Raw genomic sequence first — 12,322 nt, 5'->3', positions numbered from 1 at the left:
TTTCCTTTGGCTATCTTGTGCAGATTCTCAAAGAACTGAAAAGGACAATATCCACCCAGACAAGAAGTTAACCAGGCTCATAAAACTTTGTCATGTTTTAACAACAAGGGAATGACATAAGTTTGCACAGGTTGAGGTGAAGCTCAGCAATACAAGTCAGACAATAGTTTGAGTAGAGGTTTTACATCTCTCTATCGTGCCTCTTCTGCAGATGCCTGGTACCCTGCCACATATAATAGCCTGGGAAACCAGGAGAAATGTAGCTGTTAATCCCCAGTATCTTTCTAGCTTCTAGGTAACCTGCAGCTGAGAGAACTTCCCAAACTAACCATGGTTCCTCTCTTGAGTAACTCTGGATTACTTTTTCTCAGCAAGTTTTTCTTGGTAAGTCACGTGTTTTTCTGTCCACAACATTCTGGCTGCTCGCTTTAAGGTTTATTAAGTTAGACTTAAATTCAGAGCAGGACTTGTCCCATTTCCTGTTGAGGAACAATTCCTATAAATAATTTGCTTTGTAAAGTTTTTGTTCACTTCCTCCTGGAACCTTGAGAAGCTCTTCTCTGCCTAGAGATGATGCACTGGCATTTGTCATGAATTCCAGAAACCAAACCTGGCAGACTTTTTGTAGAGGGAGGAGGATGAAGCTCCCCATGGTACTAATGAAGCAAAAATGCTGTTTCATAAAGGTAGACAAACAGACATAAAGCTCTTCTATTTAAATCACCAGTCTCACTCATGAGTCCCTTCCTGCCATTGATTATCATTCTTCTCTTCCCTATAACCTTTGTAGGAAAAGGCCATGCCAGTCCCAGCAAATGCCAAAGAACAGCTGAATTCCCACCTCAAACCTCAAATTCACTCTTGTTTCCCAGACAGGAGCAAAATTCAGGAAGTTAATGTAATGCACTATTATTACAATTATTTTTATTATTATGGGACTGATTAAAAACATTTATTTTAGTATATTTTAGATGCAAATTACCATGAAACAGCAATGGCCTAAGCACTATCTGTAGCAGATTAACTCTCAGTTTATCTGGAGTGACTTTCACAGAACAATTCATGTGTAGTAGCTTTGAAAGCAAGCTACTAAGTAATCAATTACAAACACAGCATTATCTAGAAACTTTGCAGTAAGACACATGATGCTTTCTTTAGCCTAAATTTCTACCTTCCCAATGCTCTAAAGACAGGGTAGTGATGTAACCCACTACTCGGTATGCACTGCTGCTTCCCTCTGTACGTGATTCACAGCTGATGTGAATGCATGTTAGCTTTCAGCTAGGGAACATGTTCTTTCACTTTAAAGGTTTTTGCTGTTAATTCTACAGATCTTTCAGTGACAAAAAGCATCACAGAAGAGTGGTGCAGTAGTAAAGAATGCCTTGTACTAAAGGCCAGAAGATACAAAAGCAAAGGTTACTAGGCTAGAATTTTTAAGGAAGCCTGCTTCATGTTGGATACGCAATTTACAAACTTCTGTGCTATGTCCTTCACAAGAGCTAAGTAGTCCTTTAATTGAACAGAACATGAGCTTGCCTTTTGGATGAGATACAGAACCAGAGCCTATTAAAAAGACTGTTCATTGTAAGATTATTCACATTAGCAGCATTCCTCCTCCCTTCCCAAACTCTCCCTGTTAGGGTTAGTAATAATGGTCATAGTATTGACCCCAGGTTCGGTACAAGTTAGATGACTTACACTGGCAGGCATGTATTTCATATTAACATGAATCATGAACTCCTGCTAAGTGAGCTAAACCACAACTTAGTAGGAAGAAATAGTTGTAAATAACTGCTTGACCAGAGATCTCAATCCCTCTCAGTATTCTAGAGCAGCAGCAAGCAGTCTGGCACATAGACAAAGGTCTATTCAGTGACAAGTCCTGCAGTTTTGGTGCCTAAAATATTGTCTGGTAAGTCAGTCCAGAACAGGCTCACACATGTTCAAAGGTCTGACTCAAACTCCTTCGAACTGTGCATCAAATGATTTAACAACCAACTTGCAGAAATGCTCATTTCTCATCTATACCTGGCAAAGATTCTCCTGAAATCTCTCATGTTTGCAGCTAGCTTTGGCAATCTGCATCTGAGATGCAATTAGGGGGTCAGCCAGAGTTTGCCCCCTTGCCAAATTCCTTGCATACATAAAGTCTATAAGGTCTCTTACTATTCAACTTAAAATCATACCAATAGCCTTAAAACACATCACTGCCACAATCCACAACATGTATACATTTGTCATGTTTGAACTGAGCCCACACATTTCTATGGTAGGATTAAGTACACTTCTAAAATGTGCATTTATGATGCATCAGATTGTCGTATCAGCTGTCGGCGTAGCAAAACATCAGTGCAAGTTACCTTAACTGCCTCCTCACCATCATTTTGATGGCAGTGCTACAGCTATATACTTTGCCAGATAAGCCATTTCAGTAGCTTGAACTCTGAAGGAAGAAAACTGGTGAATGAAGTCACAGGGGTAGATTAAGTCATGAAGTAAGGTGCAAAGCTACATTCAGGGTGATTAGAGTGTAATTTCCCATTTAAAACATACAGGATGCATGCACACGACTTTAACTTCCTCTACGTCTCAACATACCAAGCTTTGTCCCAAGCTGGCAGAACAGCACTAACACTATTTTAGGTGATCACAGCCAGCTCCTGCAAGGCAGCCAAAAGCACATCAGGGGAACCAAGAGGCACAACCCCCTCTTTTTCTCCACATACAGATCTGCTGTACAGACATATGTTCAGTGTCAAAGGAACTTGGCCAAAGTGCAGTAGAGTTAATTGAATTCACTGAGCATTTGTACTGAAAACTTTCCTCCGAAAGACACTTCACTGATATATGTAGGCTTTGCCTCCTCCAATAAAAAACAACAACAACAACAAAAACCAAAGAAAAACCCCACAAACAAACAAAAAGAGGCTTTGGCTGTAAATCAGTTCCTTGTTTTACACAGTTAGGGACATTTTTCTTTCCTTTGAACGCTACTTGCGTGAAAGAGCAGGTAAGATTCTGCCAGGTAGCGAAGATGACTTACAGCACACAGGAGAGCTTTGCGGTTTTGCTCACAGATTTTTTCTTGTATGCTAGCACCTACTTTTGAAGACACATTGATTTAAGAAGCAATAATTACCATTTGCCTGTAATTAAACACTGCCTACAGTGATTAATATGCATGCATATACAACACATAAAACACATCACAGGGAGGAATGAAGAAAAATGCCTGACCTATTGGCAGAACAAATAACTCACTTTCCCCCATTCCTCGGGTGACACACTGTTTGCCTGGAACATACCAGTCATGCACACTGCAATTAAATACAGGTTTTTGTAATCAACAAAACCATTAACAGAAGAGGCCATCTCCTCCCATGCCCTGGATTGGGGATGGTATGTTTTAATTTACTGAATAAAGACAATCTCATTGAGGGGCAGATCCTCATTTTGAGAGGGGCATGCTCTTGAGCACCTATGTTAGCAGCAAGCTTCTCTTGCCAAATGCAGCTAAAATCAAGGTCAAAAAAGCATCTCTCTCCTATGAGAGAACAGCTTGATCTCTCCCTGATTAAAACCTGAAAGTTTTAATCAGTCCAAAGAAACTGACCTCCAGTCCTCTAAAGTTTGTTTGAACAAGGCTGGAACAATACAAAATAATCACCTCTCTCTGCAACAACAAAGCAGAGAGAGGTGATGCTGCTCCTCTCTGCTTTAGTATTCTTCAGAGGTAAAGAATTACACTGAAGTTTGTCAGCTAGCAGAATGCCCAGAAACACAAAGCAGAAATCTAGCCTCCAGTTTTATCCTCTCACTTCCACACTTGGAGTAGTATTTCATACCATTATCACTGCAAGAAGTAACAAGGATTAATGCAACAGGCAGAAGTTTGTGCAAAGTAGGTGAAACATGGGACAGTGCAGCACACACGTCAGTGAAATGTGAACCGGGAAGTTTTTAAGTGGGATCTACCAAACTCAAGATAGAAAAAGGGATGAGAAACCCATAAAGGGAACATTAACATGCCTATTTTTAGGAATAACTTGAATGTGTTCTTAAGATAAGATTTTCAAGCAGAAAGCTCCAAGTTCTTCTCCCATTAGTATCTGCTATCCTGGGTTCAGCACTTAAACCACAACATCTGCTCACCAAGCTACTGCTTCTGCATGACCAGTAGCCAGAGGTGCTCCTGATAACACAAATGCTGGCAGGAATACTGACACCCAGCAAGGCTGCTTTTCTGGAGTGTATAGTTACTTTGAGGAGAATCACTGTTGTTTAATTCTTTATATGAGAACAGGGCTAGAGCCAGACATTTGCTGCACGCATCCTTAGAAAATGGACAGAAACCCAAAGTAGCACAAATGCATCCTGCCACCGGCATCCCTTTTCTAAGGCATGATAGCCCATCTGACTGACAGATCCACAGCTACATCACTGGCTTTGATCCAGAAAGCTGTATTCTGAAGCCATTTGCTCAGAGGCTGTTAGGGTACAGCTGATAATTCAAGTGCATTCAGAACAGAACATTTGCCAAGTTCACCTCTGTGCTCTTCATGACTCAGATAGGAAGCTTTTGCATCCATCAGGTCTGTCTGCTTATTTGGGCACAGCAGAGGCCAGGAGACTTATCTTTGCTCTATGCAGGGAAGCAAAGATCCATCCTGCAGTGCACCCAGCCAATTTTCCTTTCTAGCTATGTGCGCAGGAAATACACACTGGGCACTGCCCTGAGCTGATGAGCCCCTACCAACTGCCTTACTTGAAAGCAACCTGTCACTTTCATTACACAAGACACTTGAAACCATATTAACCCCAGGCAAAAGATGCATTTCAGGGACCATACACTTACTCTAAGTACAATGTTCATTTTGTTTATTAGAAATGATAAGAGTATGCAACAACCAGAATTTAGCTGTGAGTTTGACCCACAGGAACTGAAGTAGCAAAATTCAGTGCTGTCTACAAAGATTAAAATTATCAGATCAAAACTGTATCCATGAAAGCCAGTTCATCCTCTCTGTAAACACAGAGAAGCCCAGTCATTTGTTTGAACAGGATGAGTGTGACCTATCAAATTCTTTACAAACCAATCTTTATTAGGTATATTTGTCTATATATTTCAGGAGGATACAATAAGTAATACAAATATAGAGATAATCATAAGCATATTAAACTGCCATTTTGGAAAATGGCATCCAATTTTTATTAACAAGTAAATATTAGGTTGGGCTGCACTTTGGATTAAAATTAACCAAGACATTAGAAATCAAATATTTAAATTATTTGCCTGATTGAGTTTGATTCCCCAAAGGAGTTCTCAGATCTACAACACTATCAACCACTTGCAGGAAATAAGCAGGAAAGGAACCTCTACTCTCTTTTGTCCTTGAAGAAATACATCTGTGGCCTATTGCAACAGGGATCTGGTAGGAGACAGCCCCATTTCTTAAGCAGATAGTAATCTCAAAACTGAAAGAGGATTCATCTTTTCTGGACACCCTGAGTATGTCTACTCTTGTAATACGCATCATGGCTTAAGGCAGGGGAGAGATTGTTAAAAGATTCGTAAGTAAAGTGCATGTCTAGGACTGAGAGCAGGAATAAAGTATTGACCAAGTAGCAAAGAGTGAGGCAAAGCAGAGAAGCAAAGTGAGACCTTGGAATGGCAGCAGGTGGAAGCAGCTTAGCAAAGTTTGCATGGAAGGACTTTCTGGTCATTATGACCAGAATTATGAATCCGCAAGTAAACAAGGCTGGTTAGATCTCTAATTACCCAAGTCAAAATGAGTGGTCTTACCCTATATCAGATATACATACTGGAGAAGCCCACAACTATCATTTAATCAAGCACCATTTAGACTTCTGCAGAATTTATGCAGATCAGATTCTCTACTGCATTACAGTACTTCACACACAGTTAGCTCCAGTGAGACCAAGGGAATTAAAACTGAACTCTAAGTAGTGGAAAGGAAATTTAGATCCACTGTCTTCATAATTCTGAACAGCCATCTGACCACTCATCCTCAGTTCATACCTTTGAAACTTACTGAACTGGTAAGAAAGACTTTTGAATGCATTAGGTTCTCATTTGAATCAAGATCTTGTTATGCTGTCTTTGAACATTTTGCCTGGGTGTGGCTGAGGAAACAGCACTGCCAATGCATGTCCTTCCATCTTTTGCAACAAAGCTTGGTTTGCAGACTCCTTGGTTGCCAAGAGTTGATGTAGCATATGTCATATGCTACATAGTTGATGTAGCATTTCTGAAGTCATATAAAGCATATGACTTCAGAAAGTAGGAAGTGTGCGTGACAAGATGGTTAAAGGCAGAAAACCAAAGGGCACCAAAGTGTCATGAGAAAAAATAAGTAAAAGAACAAGCACAGAGTCTTCTGATGCATTATTACTCTTCTTAAGATACCAGAAAACTGTGTTCCATGCAAAGGAGCAAACTCCGCTTTTTAAACTACTTCATGAGCTTGCTGAGCCTGGTATTTGGAGAATGAGTCTGATCAGCATAAATGAATTACAGCAGAGAAATTAGTTACAACATACTTGCAAATTGCTGACATTTAAAAAGAAAAACCCAAATCAAATGAAAAAAGAAACAGAAAACAAACATTGCAGACTTACTGGAATATTCCCCATGAGAAAGAAAAGGCGATTTACCAAATTTGGGATCCCTATGAAATTATAAAGCAAGCTACAATTACAGAATTAATGATGCAGCACCCATCTGACCAGCTGCCATGTTCTGAGTAGCAATAAAGAGACTCAAAGCTTTCAATAGAAAGGTATAACTATAATCAGCCCTGGTTTACAGGCAGAAAAGGAGTAGGCAAGTTAATCACTGTCATCACCTAAATACAAACTCAGAAGTATATGATTCCAAGTTTCATTCTAATTCTTTTGGATCATGCTTACTAGATCAGTTCATTAAATTTATTCTACATTGATGACACACACTCAGAAGAGCAGCGAACATGCAAGCTACCTAACTCTGTGTGCAATTAGTCCACAAAGCACCCTGTAGTTACTAAAGTGAAGTAAATAGGAATTCTATCACAACACAGTATGAAAGATTAAAAGTACATCAATGAGCAGGGAAGCCCGAAATGCAATTAAATGCATCAGTTTGATAAAAATACCTTCCCCATCTGTACAAAGGATAGCTACACTGCTCTACTTCACCAAAGGGCAAAAAAGGGTGCAGAAGTAACACTGCCATAGAAAGCCTGTAAGCAAGTAGAATATATTTACCAAAATATTTTTTGCTAAATTCAACAGCCACTACATTTTCTGCATTTAGCTTAAAGAACTCTCACTGTCCTGGAAGAAGTGAATCAGATCTTCCTGGCCTAACAGTGGTGGGATGGAAGATGTGAACTCATACACAGAGAACAAAATCTAACAAAAATTTCATTGAGAATAAATACTCTAAATTGATTAAGAAAGCAAAGGCAAATCACCCATAGCATGGTAAAAAGTAGATACGCAACTTTAATTGTAGCTCCTTTCATATGTGCTAGACACATTTCCTTTACCTTGGATGAGCACCCATAAAAAGAATAAACAACTTTAGCATAAATATAAAACTAGAATGAATAATGACCCTAATTAATTCTTTATTAAAATAGAACTAGAACCACCCATACTTATCTGAGACATCTGAGGGTGGAAAAGGGGATTTATGCATGTTTTAACTACTATCGCTCTGTGACTTTTAGTTCAAATACAGTTTGTGCTGCTGCCCTCTCTCAGATGCATAAGCAAGTTCCACACAGGTAGCATTGCCCCAGAGAACAAGTACAGATACTAGAAAACCTTCCAAAAAGCCCTGTCTGCAAAGGAGAGAAAGTTCCAGGCTCCAGATCTGTATGTGCTGTAACACTGAGCAATGCTGACATTTGACAACTAGGAAAAGCATGAAGACTTTGGGTGGCCAAAAGGTTATCAGTATTATCATTCTTTATACACACACACATTTACAGTACAACTGTTCTATCCCAGAAATTAGACTTTAGGAGAAAAAACCCCACTCCTTTAAATAAAGCAAGGGGCTTGGAAAGCCTTATTCTAACAGTTACATATGCTGGTCACGAAGCACTGACATTGCAGATCTAGTCATACATCAAGTACTTATATTCAGCCTCCTAAATCCAAATGTATCACTAAAATTAAATTAAAATCTACAGACACAAACAGAAGACCAAGTTCTGTTCGGATTTAGTCACTGATAAAAGAATTATATTTATCAACATGTGGCACATTTGGAAGAGTTACAGCCATGAACCGGATGGGGAGTAAATCAGGACAGAATTAGACCTCTGGAGCGCATGGCTGTATGGCAGCCAGATGTGCTCTCTGTCAACAAACATAATCCCTCTCGAGTCATTGACTCCATAACCAGCAGAAGTGGCACCATTAGCCAATGCTGTGCATGCAGTTTCACTAATGTACTCCCTAGCTTCCAGGGATAAACATATGCATGATCCTGCACTGCAGGACTCCCCCCCACTCAACAGGAGTCAGGCAGATTGGTCAGACCACCCAAGCTGAAGGTCAAACAGTGCAACTTGTAGAATGTCCACACTGCAAACCCTCTACTCATACTGGTAAGCAGTCTTCTTACTTCCAGTTCACTGAATCAGCAGGTAGCTGCTTGCCAGAGATTCACAGCTTTGACTCAGAATAGCAAGGGTACTTTTAAGAAACACAAAGTGATTGACATGGTACATGTGACAGTAAACTGGGGCAAAAAAGATGGAATTCATAACCAGAAGTACCCCAATAATCTCAAAAGAATTCTCTCAGATTGATATCCATCTTCAGACTGCAGAAGAGATTTGCAGAACCTGGATCATGTTCCATGTTTTGTGATTAGAATAGCAATGATTCTTCTCTGGAAGATGATGACAGATTAGATGACCCTGCAAGTTCTTTCCTAGTCTGTATATGCCACTTCTAACTTTTAATGGCTAAATAACGCATAGAAAAGAGGGTTAAAGTTTTACTACTCAACATGGATGAGAGCAGAACACTAATTCAAACAAAAGTTCAGATTCCTCTACTGATAATCAAGATAATCAGGATTTCACCTATGTTATTGATGCCACTAGGACTATCCCTTGAGAAGAGTATCACCCTAGCCTAAGGATGTCTAAGGATGACAAAAACATGGCAACTTTATACAAATATAAGGATGACAAACTCATGGCAACTTTATACAAATACCACCACTTTTCTTAATAGGAGAATTGTTCTCATGCTGTGTTGAACTTACTAATAATTACTATGGAGCTTCTTTCTAAAGCATGCCTGAAAACAGAGTTTAACACTCTGATCTTAGGTTGAGCACATAATGCAGGAGCCTTTCCTAACACTCTTATAAAGCAGCTGCACAGTTTAACTGTTTACAGACAGCTCATTAGGAAGACAAAGACTGGGGACTGGCCTGCTCCTGATAGTGTCTTCTCCCAGCTTCAAAAAGACATTTTCCCCGAGTTCCACCAATACAGTGAAATATTAGTGCTTGGTTTAGAGCAAATTAGCAAGTTGCCAACCAATGCAAAGAGCACTTATTTGCATTGCTTCCCACTAAAAGTTATTATTTTAATAGCTGGTATGAAATTCCAGGACTATCTTTTAAATTCCATAGGTTAAATACAGGTATTTCATATGCAGACAATAAAAATCTACCCTGCTTTATGTCTTCACTGGGCAATCAAGCTCTAGAACATTTTATACTACACAAATGACAACATCACTCTGCCATACAAAGAAGAGCTACTGAGAGATTATTAGTCAGGAAAATCTTCAGCAATCCAATACATTTCTTGCTGCAGCTGTTTTCAGAATGGAAGCAATCATTACTCAGACTTGCCAGAATCCCTAAAGGGGCGGAAAGTCATTCACAGTTCACCATTTTCTGCCTAGAGACTGCAGTAGTCATGGTAGGCGTGGAAAAAAATCAGCACATTAGAGAATTTACATAGGAGTAGAGTTCTCAACTGGAGAAATAGGTAATTTTCACAGCATCTCCTTCCCCATTATGTAAGTGTTCCCAAAATAACTGAACTACTAAACAAACAATTTTTTTTTTTGGTGGTGTCTACTTCTGTAGACCACACATTTATTTTAACTTTTATTTTTGCCTTTTAGAGCAGAAAAATACGTCTAATGCCTGGTGAGATGATAATACCTAAGGGGCAATTTACAGAAATCCCTTCCAGGGCTGTGCAAATGGCAGTAAGGATTACAAAAATAGACAGGTATGTTTTCCCTCTTGAATAAGATGAGGTGATTGGCACAGGAGACTGCACCACAGAAAAATGATAATAAAAAAAATTACACATAAAGCAATCACAGGAGTTCTGGAGTAACTGTGGGTGCCATGCTTAGTTTTGCTTCTCCCTAGTACTTACCATGGAAAAACACCAGAAAAATACCACCACTATTTAGTGTATTTCCTCTGTGCACAAGATTACTATTGGCCATGGTGAAAGGAACAGCCCACTTTTAGCTTCTACCCACAGCAAAACCAGCCTGTGTGGTGCTGAAGGATTTCTTTGCAAGCTCTAGACCTGAGCCTAGTGCTCACTGTCAAGCGTATGAGTTCTGTCAGGGCCAGCAGCAATCACACATGAAAAGAAAATGTTGCACTACAAACAGCAGCACTGGTTGGTGTCATTCACTGCCTGCAATACAGGATTTAGGTTTTTTAAATCCAGCATCTGAGATTTTCATACATAATTGGATTTCAAGTAACAAAACTGGAGAGGAAAAAACAGTATTAGCCCTAGCCAATTTCTTTCTCATTTGCATCCAAGCAGTATCAAGCGAGTTGTTTACTTCAGAAAATGCCTGAGCTATTTCACTGAATAATACTACTAAAAGAAAATTTAAAGTCCCTTGGGCTAAATGAATTTGGCCTAAAACTACCACAAATTAGTCTTACCTGTGAACCATTTTGATCCAGTGACAGAACCTTTCTGATCACAAGCAGCAAGCTCAGCATTTCTTACTACCTACAGCTCCCTGAGCCCCACTCCTGCAAACCGAGCCTAAGCACAGGCAGAGAGAGCTAAGGGAATTTGTTTGCCTTTGGCATCTTACTGAACGAGGCTTTAATCTCATGCTTGCAAACTCCTGTCTAACAACAGCACCCTTATACCTTTTCCCTCTCTCCCTCCCCTGACAACCATTTTATTTGGGTTATTGAAACAAGAATAGAGTTCAACACAATATCACCAAGTGCATTAAGAAAAACAAAAGTCAACACACCGATCTATATAATTAGTATCATCTTGTACTAACGATGGCTTTCTAGATAAAAACTTGCATTGCCTTAGCTAGTACTAAAAGCTGACTCACCTTCTGAAGTATACTAGTATTACATTCCAACATCTGTTGCTGTGCCTCAACTAACATGACAGGAAACAAAACAATCCACCTGTTTAAGGAACTTCCAGAAAGGAGCAGAAACACTCATTTAAAGGATTTGGCGCTTTAATTAGCGAGAAGTGGAAGAGGTGGCCTCCTCAGCTGAAGCCTTTCTTCATACCTGAGGTAAAATGGCGGGTGGTGAGGTTTATGTCCTCTCCTGATGCATGGGGGCGCCATTTTGTCTACTTCTCTCAGCTCTTCGCCCCACACGGTCTCGATTCTACAGCGCCCTGAGGTGGGGGGCGCCGGCGGGGAGGACCGGTAGCTGCTGCTGCTGCTGCGAGGAGATGTGCTGTGACGAACAGACGAGTTAGCAGTTATTTCTTGTTAAATTATCTCACGAAGCCCCAAGCACTGGGAGTTACAGGTGACTTCTGTGGCGAGGGCAGTGCTGAATGCTATTGCTGAAACGGCTCGCAGGTGAGACCAGTCTCCAGGGTGTTGCGTTTGTGGTTTGAGTGCTTTCACCTCCATCATATTGCAGTTGTTGTTGTTTCTGAAGTCGGAAAACCTTTTGGGCAGCTCAGTGTGCTTATAACCGTATCAGGAGTGCCAGTGTCTCGAGATGTGTGTCAGCCCTGGTGCTCTCCTCAGGCTGTGAGAAGGTAGGCGGTGAGGGTTGGGGCTTGGGGTCTGTTTTACCTCAGGGATGTTACCAGCTGCCCCTTCAGAGGCTTTGGTTCTGCAGTCTCTCTGGGAGCCTCTTTACTGACTTCTTGCTGTGTCTTAAGGAAACTTCCTTGTAATGTGTTGTGCCAGTCAAAGTAAGAAAGGTTTTAACCTGAGGTACGTGAGAGTGGGTGTTTAAAGTACCTGTTGGAAAAAAAAGAATAAATAAATGGCCTTTGCCATGAGAGTGGGTCCTAAG

The 12,322-nt window shown here is 40.3% G+C and overlaps 1 protein-coding gene and 1 long non-coding RNA gene across 3 annotated transcripts in view; one reads left to right on the top strand and one right to left on the bottom strand.

The window, feature by feature from the left end:
• Positions 1 to 11,494, bottom strand: part of CASTOR2 (cytosolic arginine sensor for mTORC1 subunit 2) — a 146,965-nt gene extending 135,471 nt beyond the window's left edge. Inside the window, exon 1 of the mRNA XM_057410709.1 lies at positions 11,462 to 11,494. The gene's annotated coding sequence lies outside the window, so the exon portion shown is untranslated. The remainder of the gene's footprint in view (positions 1 to 11,461) is intronic.
• Positions 11,495 to 11,744: 250 nt separating this feature from the next.
• The window catches only part of LOC130599942 (uncharacterized), a 104,605-nt gene continuing 104,027 nt past the window's right edge, over positions 11,745 to 12,322 (top strand). For both annotated transcript variants that reach the window (XR_008972327.1, XR_008972326.1), the window contains exon 1: positions 11,745 to 11,874. This is a non-coding gene — a long non-coding RNA (uncharacterized LOC130599942). The remainder of the gene's footprint in view (positions 11,875 to 12,322) is intronic.

This window comes from Pezoporus wallicus, unplaced genomic scaffold, assembly GCF_028554395.1.
Source record: "Pezoporus wallicus isolate ANWC-B61680 ecotype Strahan unplaced genomic scaffold, APGP_CSIRO_Pwel_v1 contig_8705, whole genome shotgun sequence".
NCBI classification, from domain to species: domain Eukaryota; kingdom Metazoa; phylum Chordata; class Aves; order Psittaciformes; family Psittacidae; genus Pezoporus; species Pezoporus wallicus.
The sequence above is the reverse complement of the archived record's forward strand: the minus strand, read 5'-3'. Positions and strand labels throughout refer to the sequence as shown.